General features: G+C 43.0%; 1 pseudogene; it reads right to left on the bottom strand.

Moving 5' to 3' along the window:
- Positions 1 to 362: 362 nt before the first annotated feature.
- LOC144484213 (U2 spliceosomal RNA) lies at positions 363 to 573 on the bottom strand (annotated as a pseudogene).
- Between the last annotated feature and the right edge of the window lie 9,240 nt (positions 574 to 9,813).

The following is a 9,813-nucleotide window of genomic DNA, read 5'->3' as shown; positions in this document are numbered from 1 at the left end:
AAGCTGACAAGACAGGGCTCTCCCCTCCCGTCTTGGGCCTGAACTACATGATCCAAGCTGATTGGAGGAGGCATAGCTCCTCCTCCAAGGCTTGATCTCATTTGTATCTTAGCCAAATGTCCGAGATGCCGCTTTTAAAAATTGCTTATAATTAAGCTATAATGTAACCTTATGACTTCCACCAAGTACAGCATGTCGATACTAACACTTGATCTTAGCCAAAAGGCCGAGAAGCGATGAAGAGAATTTTAAAAAACATACTTTTCCAGTTCAATCAAATGAAGTCCAATTCAGAATGTCAACAATTTGAGGCATTCCCGATCCAAGCTGACAAGACAGGGTCTGCAACCCCTGTCTTGGGCCTGATCTACATGAGCCAAGCTGATTGGAGTGGGCGCAGGTCTTCCTCCTCCAAAGCTTGATCTCATGTGCATCTTAGCCAAAATTCCGGGATGCCGCTTTAAAAAAATGCTTCATATGAAAATGAAGCTTAAATGTGACCTAACGACCTCAACCAAGTGCAGCATCCTATCCATACTACACTTGATCTTAGCCAAAAGGCCGAGAAGCGATGAGGAGAAATTACTCCACTCAAAATGTTGGGAATCGTTGGCATTTTCTCTTCCAGAAAGTTCGGGATGCTCCATCATTTAACACATTTTATTGTGGGATAGACAGATTTTTGATCTCTCCGGCAATGAAGGAGAGCGGGTGGGAAAATAGAACTTAAACAAATGTTCAGCCATGAATTAATGTTTCAACACTGAATCTTATGTTTAATAGCACAATTGAAACATGTATATACTTAATTTAATCTGTATGAAATGAATATTTATTAACTAAGTTACGTTGGCAACACTGGGAGACATTTTTATGGGCGCCCACGGATCCATTACCTACCCGCAAATGTTTGCGCATGAATGCTGCTGGGGAGAGAAGAGTATAATTTCCGTTCCTGGATTGTTTCGAACTACCAATCACTCCTTTAATAACCGAGCTGCGACAGATATCTTAAATTAGGGCGTTAATGATTTCTCTACAGATCCGACCAAATTCTATTGCTGCAAAAGTTGATCCAGAACTACAGGATGGCCACACCGTTTACAGTTCCATACAAGTCCCTTTGGTTATTTTGTTCCCACATGGTTGCTGTGTGTGGTGGGTATTCCCTTTCTCCGAGGAGCATGCAGTAAAATGAATCCATGTCTCTTACCACAGAGAGAAATTAAACGGTAAAGAATGGAATTGACCAGCAGAAGCCCAAGGCTACATTACCTTCAACTCATGATGTGGAGATGCCGGCATTGGACTGGGATAGGCACAGTAAGAATTCTCACCACACCAGGTTAAATTCCAACAGGTTTATTTGGTAGCAAGAGCTTTCGGAGCGCAACTCCTTCACTTGATGAAGGAGCAGAGCTCCGAAAGCTCGTGCCACCAAATAAACCTGTTGAACTCTAATGTGGTGTTTTGAGACTACTTACTGGACTTTCAACTCAATCATCAATAACATCATTCACAGCTGCACCTTGTTCCAAGTATTGTGAACCATTTTACTCAGGATTTAATCCTGGATTGATATTTTCTTCCTTTGTGTTCTCATTTTGAAATGAGATTCACTTCAATAGAAAATAGAACATAGAACATAGAACATTACAGCGCAGTACAGGCCCTTCGGCCCTCGATGTTGCGCCGACCAGTGGTACCAATATAAAGCCCCTCTAATCTACACTATTCCAATATCATCCATATGTTTATCCAATAACCACTTGAACGCTCTCAACGTTGACGAATCCAACATTGCTGCAGGCAGGGCATTCCACGCCCTTACTACTCTCTGAGTAAAGAACCTACCTCGAACATCTGTCCTATATCTCTCACCCCTCACTTTAAAGCTATGTCCCCTCGTGCTAGCCAACACCATCCGAGGAAAAAGGTTCTCACTATGCACCCTATTTAATCCTCTGATCATCTTGTATGCCTCTATTAAGTCACCTCTTAACCTTCTTCTCTCTAACGAAAACAACCTCAAGCCCCTCAGCCTTACTTCATACGATTTTCCCACCATGCCAAGCAACATCCCTGGTAAATCTCCTCTGCACCCTTTCCAACGCTTCCACATCTTTCCTATAATTCGGCGATCAGAACTGTACGCAATACTCCAAATGCGGCCGCACCAGAGTTTTGTACAGTTGCAGCATGACCTCCTGGCTCCGAAACTCAATCCCTCTACCAATAAAAGCTAACACACCGTACGCCTTCTTAACAACCCTATCAACCTGGGTGCCAACTTTCAGGGATCTATGCACATGGACACCCAGATCCCTCTGTTCATCCACACTACCAAGTATCTTACCACTAGCCCAGTACTCTGTATTCCTGTTACTCCTTCCAAAGTGAATCACCTCACACTTTTCCGCATTAAACTCCATTTGCCACCTCTCAACCCAGCTCTGCAGCTTATCTATGTCCCTCTGTAACCTGCCACTTCCCTCCGCACTGTCTACAACTCCACCGACTTTAGTGTCATCCGCAAATTTACTAATCCATCCTTCCATGCCCTCATCCAAGTCATTAATAAAAATGACAAACAGCAGTGGCCCCAAAACAGATCCTTGCGGTACACCACCAGTAACTGAACTCCAGGATGAATATTTCCCATCAACCACCACCCTTTGTTTTCTTACAGCTAGCCAATTCCTGATCCAAACCACTAAATCACCCTCAATCCCATGTGTCCGTACTTTCTGCAAAAACTTACCATGGGGAAACTTATCAAACGCTTTGCTGAAATCCATATACACCACATCAACCGCTTTACCCTCATCCACCTCTTTGATCACCTTCTCAAAGAACTCAATAAGGTTTGTGAGGCACGACCTACCCTTCACAAAACCGTGCTGACTATCCCTAATCAAATTATTCCTTTCTAGGTGATTATAAATCCTATCTCTTATAATCCTTTCCAATACTTTGCCCACAACAGAAGTAAGGCTCACCGGTCTATAATTACCAGGGTTGTCCCTATTCCCCTCCTTGAACAAGGGGACAACATTTGCTATCCTCCAGTCTTCTGGCACTGTTCCTGTAGACAATGACGACACAAAGATCAAAGCCAAAGGCTCTGCAATCTCCTCTCTAACCTCCCAGAGAATCCTAGGAGAAATGCCATCCGGCCCAGGGGACTTATCTATTTTTACCCTTTCCAGAATTGCTAACACCTCCTCCTTATGAACATCAATCCCATCCAGTCCAACAGCCTGCATCTCAGTACTCCCCTCAACAACACTGTCCCTCTCCAGTGTGAATACCGACGAGAAATATTCATTTAGTGCCTCTCCTATCTCTTCAGACTCCACGCACAACTTCCCCCTCCTGTCCTTGACTGGCCCTAATCTTACCCTAGTCATTCTTTTACTCCTGACATACCGATAGAAAGCTTTAGGGTTTTCCTTGATCCTACCTGCGAAAGATGTCTCATGTCCCCTCCTGGCTCTTCTTAACTCTTTCTTTCGGTCCTTCCTGGCTAACTTGTAACTCTCAAGCGCCCTAACTGAGCCTTCACGTCTCATCTTAACATAAGTCTCCTTCTTCCTCTTCACAAGAGATTCAACCTTCTTAGTAAACCACGGTTCCCTCAATATGTCTGCTTCCTCCCTGCCTGACAGGTACATATTTATCAAGGACGCGTAGTCGCTGTTCCTTGAACAAGTTCCAAATTACAATTGTGCCCATCCCCTGCAGTTTCCTTCCTCAACCTATGCCAGCTATGTCTCGCCTAATCGCATCATAATTTCCTTTCCCCCAGCTATAACTCTTGCCCTTTGGTATATACCTATCCTTTTCCATTGCTAAAGTAAATGTAATCGAATTATGGTCACTGTCACCAAAGTGCTCATCTACCTCCAAACCTAACACCTGGCCTGGTTCATTACCCAGTACCAAATCCAATGTGGCCTCGCCTCTTTAGGTCTATCTACATAGTGCATCAGGAAGCCTTCCTGCACACACTAGACAAAAACCGACCCCTCTAAAGTACTCGAACTACAGCTTTTCCAGTCAATATTTGTAAAGTTAAAGTCCCCCAGTACAACTACCCTGTTTCTTTCGCTCCTATCCAGAATCATCTTTGCAATCTTAAAACATCTTCGAATCTTCGAACATAAATCGAATTGCAAACCTGACGGAAAACCAATGGGAAACAAATCACTGGGGAAGGCATGGTGCTCATTTTCAGATTCACAACACTCAGCTTCTAAACCAAATTGAGGAATTTTACACTGAAAATTTTAAGAAAGTTGCTGTGGCTTTTTTTTGTGATTCGCACACTCCGGTATTGTGTCAATGCTGCTCGGAGGTTCAGTGAGCCGTTTTATCATCTACCTGTGTTTTGCTAAGCCTGTGCTCGGTGTATTGAGAGGATTGTCCTGGGTTGCAGTATCTATTGTCGCAGGGATGGGCAGTGACCCGCTGATTGAAGCTGCAGTTGCCGCTATCTGGTGGCAGTGGGTGATTGGAGATTGCGGGGTAACATTCTGATGCTTGTCTCTGTCTCACTCACCGTGGAGCTGATTAAGGAATGTGATTATATTCATGATTACTGATCTTTAACTCCCTTTGAGTTTAAAATCACGCGTGTTAATGTTGTGACCCACTTTTGAACTAGCGACCTTTGCATGCTAATTAAATGCAACAACGAAAACACTTCAGTAACGATGCCATAGTTGCTGCATCTGATTCCTCCCTGCAAACATAGTGTCATCACTTCCACTACAAAATCCACAGACTTACCATTCACTGCCTAAAAAGACGTCTCCTTATCTCAATACTAAAATGTTTACCCCGTATCCTTAGAGGATGACCCGTGGATCTGGACTCCCCCACAATCGGTAACATCATTCCAGAATCTAGTCTGTCTCGTCCTGTTCGAATTGTACAGATTCTGAAATCCCACTCATTCTTCTGAACTGCAACGAATACAATTCTAATTGATTCAATGTCTCCTTATATGTCAGTCCCGTCATGCCATGAATCTGTCTGGCAAACCTTTGCTTGCTCCCTCGATAGCAACAACATCCTTCCTCAGAAAAGGAGCCCGAAATTGCACGAAATATTCGAGCTATAGCCTCACCAAGGCCCTGTATAATTGTAACAAGACGTGCCTGCTCCTTAATTATGAATGGCAACATGCGATTCGCCTTCTTTGCAGCCTGCAGCACTTATCAAAACGGGCAGTCTGATTGAACTTCATAACCATATTTTATCAGTTTCTGAAGTTTACTGTTGGATGCAATGGCATAATATGTAAAAGGTTTGCAACCACCCCCTGCAGACACATCCATGTCACCGGGAACCAGCTCTCCTACAAACGGTGCCATCTCACTTCGAGCCTTTGAGTGTCTCGTCGGTTCCCAAGTGTTCTGATTGTCCGGAAGCGGATATTAGGTTTGAATTCCAGATGTGCAGTACCAAGAATCCTTTCAACTTTTCCGATCAGTTAATTGCACTGATAACATCAGAGTCAATACTCCAGTGTCCTAAAGAATGGAAAGGTGCCTTGACTATCCCAGCGCATTTGGACAGTTCACCCTTCATTTTCCTCTGATTCCGGTTCCCAAAGTGTTTCTAAAGGCCCACAAGCTGGAGTCTGGATTTTCTGGTTTTGTTCCTTCTCCGTTTTCCCCACCTGCCAACTGGCAATATTTTCCAAAATCTCCTCTCAAATCTCCGTCTTGCATCATGCCCAGGGATGAGTAAGTTCAGTTTTGAGACGGGAGTATAGAGACTGGGATTGTTCTCTTTCGAGCAAAGAAGGTTAAACAGAGATTTCATGGAACTCTTGAATATTATGGGGTAGGGGTGGGGTGGATGCATGGAATGAGCTGATAGGTAGAAACTGTTTCCACCGACGAGGATCAGTGAATAGAGGACTGGGATGGAAGATAAATTGAGAAAGACAAATTGTCTTTTATGTAGCATCTTTTCCAACCAAAGGACGTCATGAAAACTTTGTAACCAATCAAGACCTTCTTGAAATGTTGTCATCTTTACAATGTAGGAAACATAGGGATAGTGTATTTAGAGGAATAGAAAACTGGTTGTCACACAGGAATCAAAACGAAGCAATAAACGGGACTCTTTTTGACAATGGCAGGCAGTGACCAGTGAGATAATTTAGGGATTAGTGCTGTGACCTCAGCTATTCTTCACATATATTAATGATACTAATGAGAAAAGAAAGTGTAATATCTCGAAATATGCAGGTGATACAAAGCTTGAAAGGAGGGTCAGCTATGAGAAGGATTCAAAAATGCTTCAATGTTATTTGGACAAGTTGAGTGAGCGAGGAAAAGAATGACAGAAGCAGTATAATGTGGATAATTGTGAGATTATTAATTTCGATAGTGAAAATATTATGGTGTGGAAAGCAGAACGTGCAACAATGCCTGGGTGTCATTGTACACCAGTCGCTCAAAGTAAGTATAAAGTTGCAGCAGGCTTAAAGGACGACGAATGACATGTTAGCCTTCATTATGAAGGGATTTGAGCCCAGGCACAGGGATGCCCTTTTGCAATTGTACAGGAACTTGGTGAGCCACACCTTGAATAGGGTGTGCAGTATTGGTCTGCTTATCTGAGGAAGGATGTTCTTTCTATTAGGGAGTCCAGCAAATATTTACCAGACAGTTTCCTGTAATAGGCAAAACAGATGCTTCAGGAGACATTCGGGGCCAAGTGTCAGTATCGCTAGACTATTAATCCAGAAACTCAGCAAATGCTGTGGGGACTCGGGTTCGAATCCCGCCACGGCAGATGGTAAAATTTGAATTTAATGCAAACATTGCAAACGTTCCAAACATGTTTGGAACTAAATATCAACTGATGACCATGAATCGATTGTCGTGGGGAAAAAACACATCTGTTTCATTAATCCACTTTTGGAAAGGAAATCTGCTGTCCTTACCTGGTGTGGCTTACAAGTGACTTCAGACTCTCAACTTGCCTCAAATTGCAAACAAGGATAAGCAATAAATGCTGGCCAGCCAATGAACCCGATGTCCCATGAGTGGATAAAAAAAAGTTGGTTAGGATTACATTCGTGGGAGTTTAGAAGAATGTACACGGGGAGGGGAGGATGCCATAGAAACCTATAAATTTCTAACAGGGCTGGACATGGTGCACGATGGAAGGATGGTCCCCATGGCAAGGCCACCCAGAACCCCGGATCAATGTTGAAGGGTGCCAGATTAAACATTTTGGACTCAGGCGAGCAAATACTTCTTCACCAAGAGATTGGCGAGCCTATGCAATTCACTACTGTAGTAATCCGCCGAGGCCAAAACCTTTCTTGTCTTCACGAAGGAGTTGTATACAAACTTGGGTTAAAGGGATCAAAGGCTAAATGTTGGAGGGGGAGGGGGCGGCGGGGGGTGGTGGGTGGGTTGGGGAGCAGGGGTTACTAAGTTTGATGCAGGAAGAGAAGGATCGCAGGGCCGAATAGACTTTGTTCCTATTTTCGACTTTTTTATCTGCATATCTCTCTGAATTTCCGTTTGTATCTCTTTCCCTGTATACCTCTTCGTTCATGAGAGTTTTTGTGTGCCGGTGTGCCTCTCTCTATATATCGCTCTCTGTATGAGCCACTATATTTATCTTTGTGTGCAATGAGGGAACTTCTGTTTGGGGATATGATTTCAAAAAGGGTGAAAGCCTCTCTCCCTGAAATGTCTTTCTCTATGTTGTGGTGACAGGAACCTGTAAATAATTTAATTAAAGAGTTCAACAAAAACACTTGGGAATGTTTTTAAACAGTTTGGTCTGTGGAAAATGTGTTGTTTGTAAGACGCTGGGGGAAGATGTTTCTATCTAATAAATGACTCTGGAAACCTGAGTAACCTTTGTATGGGCAAGCAGATGGGAGGGAGCAGTTTGAATGGACATTGGGGTTTTTGATTGATTGTAGTGTCAATTTGTTTCCAGAAGCTATTTACAGTGAACGCCCCGAGACAATGAATTGCTTCAGTAATGACTATGCCTCCAATATTTCAGGAACATGAAAGAAGCAATTTGCAAAGTGAGAAATACTAGAGAATCACTCAGTTGAAGGTGTAAGTCCTGGTGACTTCTACCTGCTGCTGTTTTAGGTTTTTTTTTTCATTTTGAAGAACTAACGCATCTTGCCCTTGTTGCTCTTGCTGGAAATATCACTGTTGTTTTCGAAAAGATAAACCCGATCCCACACTAAACAACATTCCATTCCAACCCACTCCTCCCGCCCTTCCCCCAAACATAGGGCTGAGCAGAGATTGTGAACTCTAACTGCTGGCAGTGTGGATTATCTTTTAAATATGGATAAGGAACACATCTCCATTTCCAGATCTTTGCCCTGCTTATGAAGTGACTCGGACTCTCCTGGCACTCACTATTTCTGAATTGATCGGCGTCCCTCACTGTCTCACTGTTACTCTCTGCATTACTTTCACTCTCTCTCTTTCTTCATCTATCATACTTCATCCCGCTCTTTGCAAGAGAAAATCTGCCGGGGGCAGCAAAGCAGAAAAAGGGTAGCCTGCAGGTTGTAAACCCCACTGAGTCTTGAAGAATGATGGGATTAAAGGCAAGTGAGTTTGTGGCATTTGACATTGGTGAGATTTTGATAGATTACCGTAAGTTAGAATTTTAGGCACGTTCGCAAATTCCAGGTCGAGCGAATTCATGCATCTGGCATGATTTGCAAGTTTCAGATGGTGAGAGCACAGCCCCCCCTGTTTCTCAACACGTTTCCCTTCTTTAATAAGTACTTGCCTTTCTGATTTATTGCCTTCATGGACATCATAAACTGCGGCCAGTACAGACACACTGGAACATAGAGGAAAAAAAAGCGAGAGAGAGCAAGAACACAGTCCCATTGTAGAGGTCACGTGTAAAATGAACAGCAGAAGCATTGAATGTTATATAATGTAGAACTCATGTTTTCTTTTACTATTAGCATTATTTCAATAGTTTAAATATTAGACAGAATGGATATGTCAGCCAAATTTTTAACTCCTCTCTGACTTTACTCTGGGTCCCTGCGTAAATGAATGGGTTAATGCAGGAACTCAACAGCTGAAGCATAAACCCACCTTCCTCCAGAATAAAATTAGATTTATTGTAATTGGTTCCCGAGAAATAGCTAACATTCGCAATTTGGACGCAGAGAAAAGTTGTAAGTACTAACGAATATAACAGGATGAAACTTCCGGAGACACAGAAGAGTAAAACAATCGACTTTCGCCTCTTCTCCACTTCAGGGTCTCTCTGATTCTCTCCATTGCTTTGATCCAAGAGTCTGCTCCGGGCTCTGTTGGCTGTAACGATGTGCTTGACGGTCAGTGCATTAAACAGTAAAATCAAAATGAATGGAAGACAAGGATTTAAGATGACGATAATCCAGTCAAATGAGACCCAAGCAGGTGTTGTGTAATATGTTGTTTTTAAGTTGCAGTACCATGGTGTCACATCGATAAAAAACGCAGGCTCATAGATAAAGTACAGTGGGATATTTCTTATACAGTTGAGAGCGCAGGCAGTTCCAATAACCACAGCCGCTGCTTTCTCTGTGCAAACTTTAGTTTTCAATTTCTGACAACAAATCGCAACAAATCGATCAAAGGTGAACGCGACAGTTACCCAGACAGACGAATCCCTGACCCCATAAATAAGCATAAGACTAACACGACATACCGGAGTGATGGACAGGAAGCTGAATGGAAAGTAAATACCTACAATCCGGTTAAATATCACAGCAGTGATGATTACCAGGAGATCCGT

This window comes from Mustelus asterias, unplaced genomic scaffold (genome assembly GCF_964213995.1).
Source record: "Mustelus asterias unplaced genomic scaffold, sMusAst1.hap1.1 HAP1_SCAFFOLD_95, whole genome shotgun sequence".
Taxonomy (NCBI): Eukaryota; Metazoa; Chordata; class Chondrichthyes; order Carcharhiniformes; family Triakidae; genus Mustelus; species Mustelus asterias.
The sequence above is the reverse complement of the archived record's forward strand: the minus strand, read 5'-3'. Positions and strand labels throughout refer to the sequence as shown.